This window comes from Eschscholzia californica, unplaced genomic scaffold (genome assembly GCF_041429995.1).
Source record: "Eschscholzia californica isolate CP2 unplaced genomic scaffold, dmEscCali1.0.p SCAF_2, whole genome shotgun sequence".
NCBI lineage: Eukaryota > Viridiplantae > Streptophyta > Magnoliopsida > Ranunculales > Papaveraceae > Eschscholzia > Eschscholzia californica.
In genome coordinates this window covers 62,073,532-62,087,625 of record NW_028238309.1, presented here as the reverse complement: position 1 = coordinate 62,087,625, position 14,094 = coordinate 62,073,532, and positions in this window count along the sequence as shown.

Sequence of the window (14,094 nt, the reverse complement as noted above, 5' to 3'; positions counted from 1 at the left end):
CAGCAAGAATAGAGAGAAAAGATCCTTTTTCCTTTCTCGATTCCAACCCAAATCACCTTACTAGTTTAGCCTAACTGAAGCTCAAGCTATTAGAAATCGATCAACCTCTCCGTCCGATTTCTCAATCCTCTTCAAAAACAGATTAGTGAAAACTTGATTTCTGTCAAATGCCTCATTTTTTTTAGCTCACAGTGAACAGGAAGAACAGATGAGAAGTTGATTTTAATATCAGATTTCCTACTAAATCAACTCAACTTCAGTCAAACAGTGGAGGAGAAATGAATTACCTCATGTATGAAGTTGTGAGAATTTCGATGAGTTAGTCGGGAGGATGACCGGAGAAATAAGAATCGGTAAATTTTGTGGTGGCGGTGGTGGTGGTGAAGGAAGGAAATAGAAAGAGCGACGGTGGTGGTGGTGGTGGCGGGACGGGGGAGTTGAGCCGGAAAAGTGACTGACAAGAGAGAGACCGAGAGAAGAAGGAAAATGAGTGTTTGTTAAGTTCTTCACAGACCAAATACAAAGTTATGCCCGCAAACTCGCCCTACATTCAATCAGACATCTTTCTCTCTCTCTCTCTCTACTTTTTTTTTACTTTTATAAATTATTTTGACCTTTCTTCTTCCTCCTCTTTCACAGCAAACTAGACAACAAAAACAAAATCCAATGCTATTTTCACCTCAAAAGCAGGATCACTTTCAATCCCAACACACTCTCTCTAAAAAAAATTTTAGAGAGAGAGAGAGGAGAGAGAAAAGAGAAAAAAAAGTGTTTTTTTTTTTAATGTTTGAAGGTCGTCGGCCGGAAAATTAACCGGCCGGCGACTTTCGCCGGAGAAGATGATAAAGTGTCGAGAAGATGAAGTGGCAGAGAGAGGTGATGAGATGGAGGAGCCTTTTTTATAGCATCTTCTAAAATTAGAAGCCCCTTAGCAATAAAAAGAAACATAAAAAGTCAATCTTGTTTGACTAGTTTTAATAAAAGTCATTATTCCCTGGAGAATTTTCTTTATTCCTCAAAGTCGCGGCCATTATAAATTATGCCCATGTCTTGAAATTTTGCCTTGACGAGTTTTTTGTGATTGCCCTAATCTTATTAGTGAGTGTTATCAATGTAAAGAATATATCGTATTTTTCGTTTTCTGAGAGAGAATTTGAGCCTGACCTAATTCATGAAGGAGATGTTCTTCGACCAAAGACGCAACGCGAGTAATTTTTCGGATAGGACAATTGATGAATAAGATCATCAAGTTCGGATGATTTAGGGATCGTAGTGTTTAGCCAGAAACCAACTACAATCGTCGAATCACGAAGCGATTCACGGCTAACTTTGTCTGGTCCTACAGTGGGTTACACCAAAGAGTGTCGATTTGATCAGAAGACATGATTAGAGGGATGGTACATATAACCATGAATTTTTGGGTTTATAGTCCAAAAAACGGGTCCTAATAGTAGATATAATCCTCTCTAATCCTATAAAGGGTTTTAAAACCAAAAAAAATAATATAAATGGATATCTAGTCCATTTGGTCTCGTCTAGAGAGAAAACACAAATCTCTAGAATAAATATTATTTCATAATCCCTAATCTAACCTTTCCATATTTTATAACTGATTTATCTTCGAAATCTATGCATATCTTCTTCCATATTTTTCTCCCATATTTCTCTCCAATCATGTTTCTATTCAAAGTAAGGATATCTTCATCATTATCTCCCATATTTCTCTCCAATCATGTTTATATTCAAAGTAAGGATATCTTCATTATTTTCAGTAACGGAAACTCTTTATTTGATCTCTCTAAAATCGATTTAGTTGACAAACCTCCATTAAACTCAGAAAATCTTCTTCTTCTACATTATATTGCTGTCCAAATTCATCATTTATCAGGTTTAATACTTTCGAAATCTTTATAAACACCATTGTTAATATCTAATATTTCTTCTTGTAACTAAAACCCTAATTATTTCGCTCTATTATAAAACGTATCAGATTTATGATACATATCTATAAGATCTGTTTACTAATTCATTAACTTCGAATGTATGATGTTTATTTTCTCTCTCTAAAATTTTCATAACTGTTTAAGATCTTTATGTTTATTCCTTATTCAATGATTCCTTCATAGCTAGTATGTTATGTTTGCATCCAGTGATAATATCATATTTCTTTAGATCTATGTTTAATCTTCTGTTGTTTCTGATATTTCGTGAGATCAGATTATCAATCATCAATCGAATGTTTGATGTTTATTTTCTTCTCTCTCTTAAAATTTCATTTATGTTTTTGATCTTGATGTTTAATCCTTCAACTCGAGTTTGACATTATTGCAATCAATCATCATAGCAGATATCTTTAGATTTGTAGTTTAAGCTTAATGATATTCTCATTTTTTTTCTTCAGATCTGGTTTTCAATCCGTACGGATTTATGAAACATTTGTTCTTTCGTACGGTTACTCATAACAGAATTTACAGTACATATACTTTATCGTAAATTACCACAATTTATAGTAAATTATGGGTAATTTATAGAACATTACCCGTGCTTTAACACCAAAACAGTACTCATTTCATTAGTAGAAATACTTCGCTTTACTATCAAATCTCGTGTACTTTGCAATAAAGTATATATAATTTACGTATATCTTCATGTTCTTACCATTATGTATACTGTATAATTTACGTATAAGTGCACATAAATTGTGTATTATTAATTTATCGTTACGTGTACTTTTCACTCAAAACAGTAGCTTTGATAAGTTTACCAAACTACTCAAAACCTTCAAATGTTGTCAAAATTTGACAAACATTATATATAATTTACGAAACTGTACATGTAGTTTATAATAGAATATATGATTTTTTTTCTTTAATGTATGTGTATTTATGTGTGTAGATTTGATATACCAGATGAAATTTCAAAGAGAATCATCAAATCAAAGTGAGTCAACAAAACTAATGGAGAGTACATGGATGGGCACCATTTTTGAACCACAGAAGATTTTGTACTTTTTTTTGTAACAGAATGTAAAGGATATGTAATGTAATAAAAATTATGTGTAATGTAAAAGAAATTATGTGTAATTTATTGAACAAGACCCACATACATTTGATAAATTATGTTGTATACTTGACAAATGATGGTTTCCTCGTCATAAATAATACATAATTTACGTATTTGTTTCATAATTTGTATTCTATGTGTATTTATGTATGAGTAAAAACGAAAACATATGTTGCTTTAATGTTCCCAGAAAAATGTACTATTTCCAAAACTGAAAGTTAAGTGAGAGAAAGTGATATATATGTTTTGTATATTAACCCCCAAATCACGTTAAATTGATCCTAGAAAATATACTATTTCCAAATCTGAAAGTTAAGTGAGAGAAAATTGATTTGAATAGAAAAAAAATTACATAGTAAGAGAGAAAAAATTGATTTGGTTTCCAAATCTGTAAAGAGAGAGAAAATTGATTTGGTTACGATTTTTGTTTTGAATTGATTTGGAAATAGATTTGCTTTCCAAAACGGTTAGAAGATATAGAAAAATCAATTTCGGATTTATACGTTAGTTGCTTTAAATCCCCTAAATCACGCCCACATTAGAAACATTCTAAATTCACCTTGGAAAATTAAAAATCCCGTGATTTTTGTAGGAGGGACATGGACGGTAGTTCTCTCATAAAGAATGGGCTATTATGTCCATAATGTAAAAGGACTAAATATCCATGTTTTGGGAAGATTGGATCATAAACCTTTTTTGAATATTATTTTGGTCTATATACCCACGGACCCTATAACCATGGGTTAGACCCATAGATATGTCCAAAAAAGCTAAAGAAAGGTTGGACAAAGATAGTACAAAATGCCCGAATAAAAGAAATTTGGGTCGGACACCTAAAGAGGGATTTTAGGCCCAAAAGAGAGTCAGTCTTATAGGGTCGGCCAGATCTGCCCTCTTGGACATGCCCTGACCGACCATAAGTTAAGGAAACTAGAAAATAACAACTTCATGTATTTCCTGAATCTTATTCAAAATGAATTTTTAAGAAACCTAATTATGGTTGGACTCTAACTTAGGGTTTTTATATAATGTCTCTTAAGACTTGAATAAGGTGTAGAAAATTCTCAAGAAGCTTTCTACCTCTACAACATCAAGTAGAGAAAGAAAGAGAGATAATTCTCCACTATCTAGTCAAAGAAGAAGTGTTCTTCAATCTAACCACCATTGGAGTTCTAGCTAACAACAAGGTGGGAGATCAAGTTAATTGCTCTGTGTCTCAAGTAAAGGAGCTACAATTGGAGTTATTGGTCTTCTAAAGCGATTGGAAAGGTTCGGGAAAAACTAGCGATTACGGTATCTCTAATTTCTTAGTTCATTATTAGTTTATGCATGAGATCCTGGGGATACCAGTGTTAGACATTAGATGCCTGCGATTCTGCTAACAACACTAGGAGACACCATAATCCAACAACTCATTGAATCTTTTTTAGACGGATAATTTCAGTTGAGAAGGTTTTGTACGAAAGTAGTGTTAAATATTGACGGGAATATTTAGTGGTCCCACCAATAACCTCATTATTTGGACGGCTTGTATCTCCAAGGTCGGCGAAAAAAGATTAATTTTGACTGAGTAAAACCCGTCGGAAATATTTCTCTACAGACTTTTTTTTCGTGAAATTTTCCTTTTCGACCGTAAAAATGAATTTAAACATAAGAAAATAGGTTACCGCATAGGGAAATGATAGAGTGCCCAGCTAGAATGTCCAGTAAAATGCCCAAATTTCCTCATTTAGAAACAAAAGGAGTCCCCACCGTAGTCAAACTTTGAAAAAACCTTGTCTTTTAGTAAATTCCACGTCAGCTGGGCACCCTTTTGGGCACGGAGCTGGGCACTCTAGCACCTCCCTACCGCATAAATCTTTTTCGGAAATATTGTGCGTCTAGGGGGCAGGAAATTCTTTTCACTCCCCACAGTACAAAAGGAAATAAACCATTGCAATTAAACTTTTATCGGCAGTATTAGCCTTTAACAGTCTGTACTACATATTTGCGACAACATTTTGAAACACTATCGAGAATAACCGATCTACCGGTGGCTTCTCTTTAAGCCTTCGGTTAAGTGTGTCGGGAAAAGTATCCATCTTTCTAGTGTACCTTGATTTAGAATTCTAGCTACCAGGCTAATTTTTTTTTTTTTTTTTTTGGAAAACATAGAATAGTTTCATTGATTAAAAAAAGCTTACAGAAGTTAGATGAGAAGACTAACTTCACAAAACACAAAACAACAATGTGACTAAAGAAGATTACAAATGGCTTAAAGCCTAATTAACGCATCCCAGTTTGTAATTAGGTTCGAGAAGTTCAATTTCTTTCTCCATGGTTGGTTGATGTTCCAATAGAAAATGGAAGCTTTTGTTTGGACAATAATTTCCTCGACTGTAGCTTCTTTCTCATACAAATCATCCATCATCCTCTTGTTTCTTTCAATCCATATGATTGCCGTAGGAATGCATAACATCAAGGAACTTTTTCTATCTATTCCTTTCTTTGGTTTCCAATCTTTGATTAGTTTGATATTTAAGTTTGATATTTATAGGCCAATTTTGGTCAAAACTCCTTGCAACTTTTTGCTTTGGTAACCACTTAATTTTTTCTAGTCCTCAACAATCTAGTTACCATGTTTTGAATTTCGGAGAAAGCTGGAATAGGTTTTGTTGTTCACAGTGATTGTAGAGAATTTAGTACAGCCTGCAGGCCATAACAATCAAATTCACAGATTGTTCGATGAAGACAAGCCTAGCAACTCTATTATTGTTTCGGAGTGGGTCGAGGAGCTAAAGCAACCTTTTAAACTAAACTCCTTCAACTGGACTAATCATGCTTGCTGCAGCTGCTACTCAAGAAACCCTAGCCTATCTCTGCTTTTGTTTTCTAATTAAGAAGTAACAAGAAGAGATGAGGAGGAGACTCGGTTGAGTCTCTGTGAGAGATAGAGAGAGAGAGAGGAAACCGAGTATGAGAAGAGAGGGAAAGATGAGATTCAAACTCTATCTCTAGCTATTATCATATCTAATGTGGTTACAAAAGTATATATAGGTTTTGTTTACATGAGATTTACATGGGATTAAGTAAAAGATACATCAAGATATTATGCTAATTGGTTATTTAACTAGTTCAACCGGGTGTAAGTGTGGTGTAGCCGAGTGTAGGTTGACCCGAGTTGACACTAACGTTGATACTCCCCCTCAAGTTGGAGCGGAAATCGAAGATAAGCCCAACTTGCCAATCAATCGTTGAAAAATTTCTGATCCAAGCGGTTTTGTTAAGACATCGGCAAGTTGTTCCGTTGTTGGTGTAAAACGTGTTGTAATTAGCTTGGTTTTGATCTTCTCGCGAACCAGGTGACAATCGATTTCTATGTGTTTCGTTCTTTCGTGGAAGACCGGGTTGTCTGCAATATGTAGTGCAGCCTTGTTGTCGCAGTAGACGGTCATTGGAGCAGAATGAGAAATGCCAAGATCTTGGAGAAGAAACTTGATCCATTGTAATTCACAAGTGAGAGATGCTAAGGCGCGATATTCGGCCTCCGCAGAGGATCTAGCAACTATAGATTGTTTTTTGGATTTCCAAGAGAGGGGACTGTCGCCAAGAAAAGTAATGTAACCAGTAGTGGAACGTCGGGTTGTGGGACAACCCGCCCAGTCGGAATCACTGAAACCAGAAACATGTAAAGGACTTTTGGAGGATAGAAAAATACCTTTGCCAAAAGAGCCTTTCAGATAACGTAGTACTCTGTGAGCAGTGTCGAGGTGTGTACTACGCGGAGATTGCATAAATTGACTGAGAGTGTTGACCGCATAAGTAATGTCGGGTCGAGTTACTGTGAGATAAATTAGACGACCAATGAGACGTCTATATATAGTGGGATCAGTAAGTAAATCACCGTCAGTTGAATTGAGGCGAAGTTTCTGGTCCATAAGAAAAGCAGAAGGACGGGAAGTAGTGAGACCAGAATCTTCGAGAATATCAAGTGAATAGCGACGTTGGCATAAAAATATATCATGAGATGAACGGGAAACTTCGATACCAAGGAAATATTGTAGTCGACCTAAATCCTTGAGAGAGAAAGTGGTATCGAGGAAAGTTTTTAACTTGGAAATAGCCGTAGTATCATTACCTGTGATGATGATATCATCAACATAGACGAGAACATATACAACAGTAGAACCTTTGGAAAAAGTGAATAAAGAATAATCAGCAAAAGATTGAGTAAAACCATGAGATAATAGTGCAGAAGAGAATTTAGCAAACCATTGTCGCGATGCTTGCTTTAGACCATATAGAGATTTGTTTAGATTACAAACACGTTGCTCCCCCTTACTAGAAAAACCGGGTGGTAGTTTCATAAAAACCTCTTCGTCGAGGTCACCTTGGAGGAAGGCGTTATTTACGTCAAGTTGGTGGAGGGACCAACCCTTGATGGCGGCGATGGATAATAAGGCACGAACAGTAACCAATTTTGCAACCGGTGCGAAGGTGTCCGTGTAGTCCAATCCCTCAATCTGGGTGTACCCTTTTGCCACTAGGCGGGCCTTATATCTTTCGATGGAACCATCGGAGCGATGTTTGATTTTATAGACCCATTTACAACCAATGGGTCTCTTTCCATGGGGAAGATCAACAAGAGACCAAGTATGATTTGATTTTAAGGCGGCTATTTCCTTAGACATTGCCTCTCGCCAATGAGATGAGGTCATTGCTTGGGAAAAGGAGCGAGGTTCCGTTTGAGAAAGAACGGAAGTAAGGAAAATTTTGTGATCGTTTGAGAAATTATCAAAAGAAATGTGATTTATTAACGGATATGTAATGGAAGAGGACGAGTCCGGGGTCGGTAACGCATTACAGTGATAGTCATGGAGACGTGCTGGGGGACGACGTAACCGGGCCGGACGAGATTGCAGTAAGGGAGTGGTTATGTTACTGTTGGAGGCAGGAGAGGTGCCTATAGAAGCGGAAGATGGAGTGGACTGTTCATCAGGAAGTAAGGGATTTGGAAGAGGAGCCGAGGTGCCTGTAGGAGAGACGAGGTGCCTGAAGAATCAGAAAGGTTGTCAACCGGTGTGTCTGTAGGGGAAACAGGAGCTATGGCCGGTGTGCCCGTAGAAGAAACAGGAACGATGGGAGATGTTGGGATCGGTGGATCCAAATGTTGACCCGAAGTGGAAATCGGTACCGAGTCGTGAGAAGGATGAAAAGAGCCATCATCTTGAATGTTGATGAATGATCGAGAAGATTTATTAGTAGGTGGAAGGAGAGTACTCATTGGGAAACGATCCTCTCGAAAAACAACATCTCGAGAGACAATGATTTTCTTGGAAGAAAAACAAAAAATCTTATAGACTTTTTGTCCATGTGGGTATTCAATGAATATGCCGGGAATAGAACGCGGATCCATTTTTGTTGTCGGGGACGGATGACGAGCATAGCAGAGACAGCCAAATACTCTTAGATGAGTCAGAGAGGGGGGGGGGGGGGAACCAAGTAATTTTTCATGAGGTGACAACCCATGAAGTAAAGGTGAGGGTAACTTATTAATTGTATATACTGGAGTTAACACGCATTTAGCCCAAAATTCGAGAGGTAGATGTGCTTGTAATCTAAGGGACCTGGCAACTTCTAATATGTGTCGGTGTTTACGCTCTACCACCCCATTTTGTTGGGGTGTGTAGGGTCATGATCTTTGATGTAAAATACCATTAGTAAGGAGCCAATTTTGAACGTCAATATTTAGGAATTCGGTTCCATTGTCGGAACGAATTGTTTGAATTTTCGGAAAGACTATGCTATCATTTCCCGAATGAAGAGATGAGATATCAGTACTAAATTGTGTACGGACATAATTAAGAAAATTAGAAAGGTATTTCTTAGTATCTGATTTAGTAGATAAAAGAAAGACCCACGTACATCGTGAGAAATCATCGACAAGCGTAAGAAAGTATCGATTGCCGGACAGAGAGGGGACAGAGAACGGTCCCCATAAATCTGCATGAACCAATTCGAAAGGTTTTGAAGAAGTACTAGTACTAATAGGGAATGGCAAACGAGTCTGTTTAGATAACGGACACATATCACACGGAATTTTATTATTCAAATTCAAAGAACCATAAGGAACTTTGCTAGATAAAAATTTCAAACGAGATAAACTAGGGTGACCTAAACGACTATGCCATAAATCCGAGACGGAATTACAAGTACGAAAAGCAGAAAATAAAACTCTAGGTTCCGTGTGAAGAAAGTAGAGACCATCTTTGGGATCACCATGTCCAATCCTCTTACCCGTCACTGGGTCCTGAAAGGTATACGAAAAGGAATTGAATGTAACGTCACAAGCAAGTGAACGAGAAATTTTCGATACGGAAATTAAATGAAATTTAAAAGAAGGAATGTGAAGGACATTGTGAAGATAAAAATTATTAGTAAAATAGATACTACCAATATTAAGAACTTGTATTCGTGAATCGTCCGGAAGTTAGACAAAATAATCCGGAGGTGCTCAGTTATATGTAGAAAATAAAGATAAATCGGAACAAATGTGTTTAGAAGCGCCTGAGTCAATGACCCAAGGCGAAGAAGAGAGAGACATACCCGTAAAGTTTACACTAGCGGCCTGTCCGAGTTTAAGTGTTGCTGTTGCAGCCGAAGGAGGTGGTGTAGATGGGGTGCCTGCAGAATGTTTCGGCTGGGCCAGCAGATTGCAAATGTGGATGTACTGTTCGGGTGTCATGGATGTGGCTAAAGGCGCCGCAGATGTGTTTCCGACTGGCTGAACCGAGGCAGCAGTAGGTTGACTTCGGTGAGTTTCAGGAAAGCCATGGAGCTTGTAACAAGTTGAAATGAAATGTCCATGGACACGGCAGTGATCACAGAATGGACGTTGCCTCTTGGTACGTTGTTTCTCGAATCGTTCGGGACGATCCGAACGATGAAAAGAACCATGGTTTGAGTTGTTAACAGCAAGGGCAGCAGCTTCAGGATTCATGGAGGAGTCATGACTTAGGTTTTGTTGAACTTCCTCTTGTTTAACCAAACTGTGGATTCGAAGAAGTGAAGGAAACGGATCCATAATAAGAATCTGACTTCGAATCGCAGAGAATCGATCGTGTAAACCTTGGAGAAACTCCATGGCACGATCTTGATTGTAGCGTTCGAAGATCAATTTTCCATGTCCACACATACATGGTTCGATAGCAATAAGTGAGTTAAGTTCGTCTTGGATGGATTTCAGACGTGTGAAGTAAGCCGATACGTCAGAACCTTCTTGTTTCAAACAAGAAATGGCACGTTTGAGTTGAAGATTTTGGGAGCGTTTGTGTGATGAAAACGTTCATGAAGGTTTCTCCATATCTCTACAGCACTTTCATCATACAAAATGGATTGACGAATGTCCGGTTCAACGGAATTGAGAAGCCAACTAGTGACCAAGTCATTGCAACGTTCCCATGATTCCAATTCGGTGGGAGAAGATGGACGAGGAATCGTTCCATCAACGAAGACAAACTTGCTTTTGGCGCGAAGAGCCATCTTCATGGCACGAGACCATGAAGGATAATTATCGCCGGAAAGCAAATGAGTAATCAAAATGGTTGTTGGGGAGTCAGAATGGTGGACATCAAACGTGGGAGTGGTGGTTTGGTGAGGAGTAACAGTGGAGCCCGAGATGTCGGATGAAGTCATAGCTTAAAAAAAAATCGTGATTTGCTCTAATACCATAAGAAGTAACAAGAAGAGATGAGGAGGAGACTCGGTTGAGTCTCTGTGAGAGATAGAGGGAGAGAGGAAACCGAGTATGAGAAGAGAGGGAAAGATGAGATTCAAACTCTATTCTCTATTATCATATCTAATATGGTTACAAAAGTATATATAGGTTTTGTTTACATGAGATTTACATGGGATTAAGTAAAAGATACATCAAGATATTATGCTAATTGGTTATTTGACTAGTTCAACCGGGTGTAAGTGTGGTGTAGCCGAGTGTAGGTTGACCCGAGTTGACACTAACGTTGATACTAATGTTGAATGTAACAATGTATTCGAAAATGGTAGCTGTAAATAAATTTCGAAAATTGCTAGAAATAGAAAAAGTTAATGCTAATACTAGCTAGGTTAACAAGGAGTCTGGATTTCTTATTGAAAAATAAAAACAAGAAGTCTTAATTTATAAACCATAAGTTTATCGTTTTGTTTGCACTCTCGACTTCTCATGAAAACTAATTAACTTAGTCCTACTCTTCTTTCCTTGCTACCATAACTATCCTTAATCAATAACCATGTCCGAATTGTTAATACCTTCGACAGTAGGCTTCTTCAGCTTTGCAGTCCTAGAAACCTCTTGATGGTACTCACAAAGAGAGTATCCCATCAAAGGAATTCCTTTACACCTCCAACCGCTTCCATTGTAGCGGCTACATTTTGTTCCTAATTTTGTTTCTTCTCTTACGTTGTCAGTACAACTTTTCTTGTTATCTTCATTGTTGACGAAAGCTTTTTCTTCTTCCGATTCTTTCTCTTGCATCTTATGCTTTTTAAGCTCTTTTTGTTCTTGTTTTTCCTCTCTTCGTCTGGTATACTCACTTCTCCTTTTTCTCGGTGGAAGAAGTCGATTCCAAGCTTGCATCAGAAACATAAATAAATAAATAAATGAAAATTAGTAAACTCGTATGCCTAAAATATAATTACTACGAAGATTTAGGTTAGAAAAGTCATAGAGTTTAATGAGAGAGGTAATGTCAATAAACTAAAGATAGAAAAACATGGAGCATATTATACTTCCACTAAAAGATGAGAGAATAGGGACAGCCTCCTCAATAGAAGTAGCTTCATGAGCTATATTGCTTGAGTTCCTACAAAGAAACAAATCCATCAATCAAATAATTAAAATGCTAGGGTTTTTAATGTACTTAAAATAACAATATATTTTGTAGTTTTAACATGTACCATATCCGACCGCATTGCCTCGTTTTTGTTTGAGATCTCTTGTTTCTAACCTTATTAGCTAAAATATTATCATGCATAATCTGAAAATAAAACAACGAGTAAAATTAGGGTAGTACTTCACCAATATATTTCTCAACACAAAAAAAAAAAAAGTATATGGGATCGCTATTTGAGTTGTACATTCACATATTCAAAAACCATCCCAACTTTTTGTCTTCCTTTAACTACATCACCCATTATTACCCAATCTCTACGATGCAAGAGCCAGCACAAAGGCTACAAGTGGTCTTTTACTACTTGTGTATTTGAGTACCTAGGGTTGATTACCATAACATCATTTCCATTTACTAAGGAGAGCCCCATTCCCCTTGTTACACACCCTCCACTCCAAATTCTCCAGTAAGTCATTTTATTAGGACCATTCCCCCAAAGATAATCACAAAACGGGAGTGCTACCATGACAAAATCTTTGATTTAATGACTCATTTTTACTAAAATATCACATTTTTCTAAAGTTTGAGTTTGATCTGTACCGTTATTTTACCCGTACGACTCATCATGTCGAAACTTTTGTCAAAAATCCTTTGTGCGCTTAGCAGTTTCCATGACAAAAGAGATTTCTTTGTTGCATCATAATTACCTACATATTTGTCGAATCATTTCCCTTCTTCATCTTATAGAATCACTAGTTTCTTGATTTATCCCCATCTACCGCTTAATGACGGAATTAGGTCTTTACAGCGAGTGGACGGATTTGATCTTTTTGAGTTGACTTGGATTATCTACTTTCTATTTTGTATTAATTTTCGTGTGGTTGTTATTGCTTAGTTTGTAAGCATATCTTCGATGAGTTGAGGAGATTCTTCTTATTGGGAAGTTTATTGTCTATAACTTCAAAATATTATTGACAAAATAAATCATCTCCTTCCCCTTCGTTAAACTCGGTGCATGCAAGTTATAGACAACGTAATAAACCCTTCACTAATAGTAAACGAAAACAACGTAAAAAAAAAAACATATATCTTTGAAGACATTATGCATAAATAAATATCAAAATTAGAAATTGATCCTCTAAAAGCACAAATACAGCCTAAGAACCCTTGACAATTCCACCCACTCCTCTTTTCACGCTTAAATCCATTAGAAGCACGAATACAACCTAAGAGCCCTTGACGATTCCTCTTTAATACATATATGAATATGATATACGATATTCAACTCATTGTTCACCTCTTGGGGTGGAATTATCTCTTTCCTTCGCCGGGTAGACCAATCACTATATTTTCGTGACAAGATTCTAATCAAATGTGTTTATATTTATAGATTGTGTGCCCATCAACCAACCAAAGGTTGGAACAAAAAACCCAAAAGAGGCCAACTAGAGTGGGTCAAAAGGTGACAAATTTGGGACAAAGTTAGGGTATCAAACAAAATATTGAGCATTAGAGAAAATAGTAAAAACAATGAGAGGCAAACTTTAAAAGACATGAAAAATAAAAGTTAGATAGTTAGAAGATATTTGACCTTCTTTATGTTTGATCTTCTCTCCATGAGGAATAGCTCTCAAAATTCTTTGGCTTGACAAGCAACTTGAGCCCTTGATCTCCAAAGGGATTACAAAATGACTAACTAGACTTCTAATCAACCTTCTTTTTTCTCTAGTGAAGGAAGCGGAGCTATCAAAGAAGGTGAAAGTAGTGAGGCACTATATATAACAAGTCTATAACCTCAATGCCGGCCCCCATTGAATTTATGAACTTGGTTATAATCATTGGGACAGACATTTTAGGGTAAGTAATTGCATTTATTAATTACTATTCACTCTGACATACTAACTAACAATTGGACACTTGTAATAAAAACTTAGATGTGCCAAGTAATTAACGGATGATTTTTTGTGGAAATATGTATTTGAGGAAAAAAAAAATGAAATGCCAAAAAAGTCACCAAATTAAAAATGGAAGAGAGAAAAATTTCTACCTAAATAAAGTGGTATACTAGATTAGTTTTTAAAAAGACAGTGAAAAGCCCATCAAATAGAGAACTAAATATTCAACAAAAAAAAATAAAAAATAGAAAACTAGATCCACTACAGAA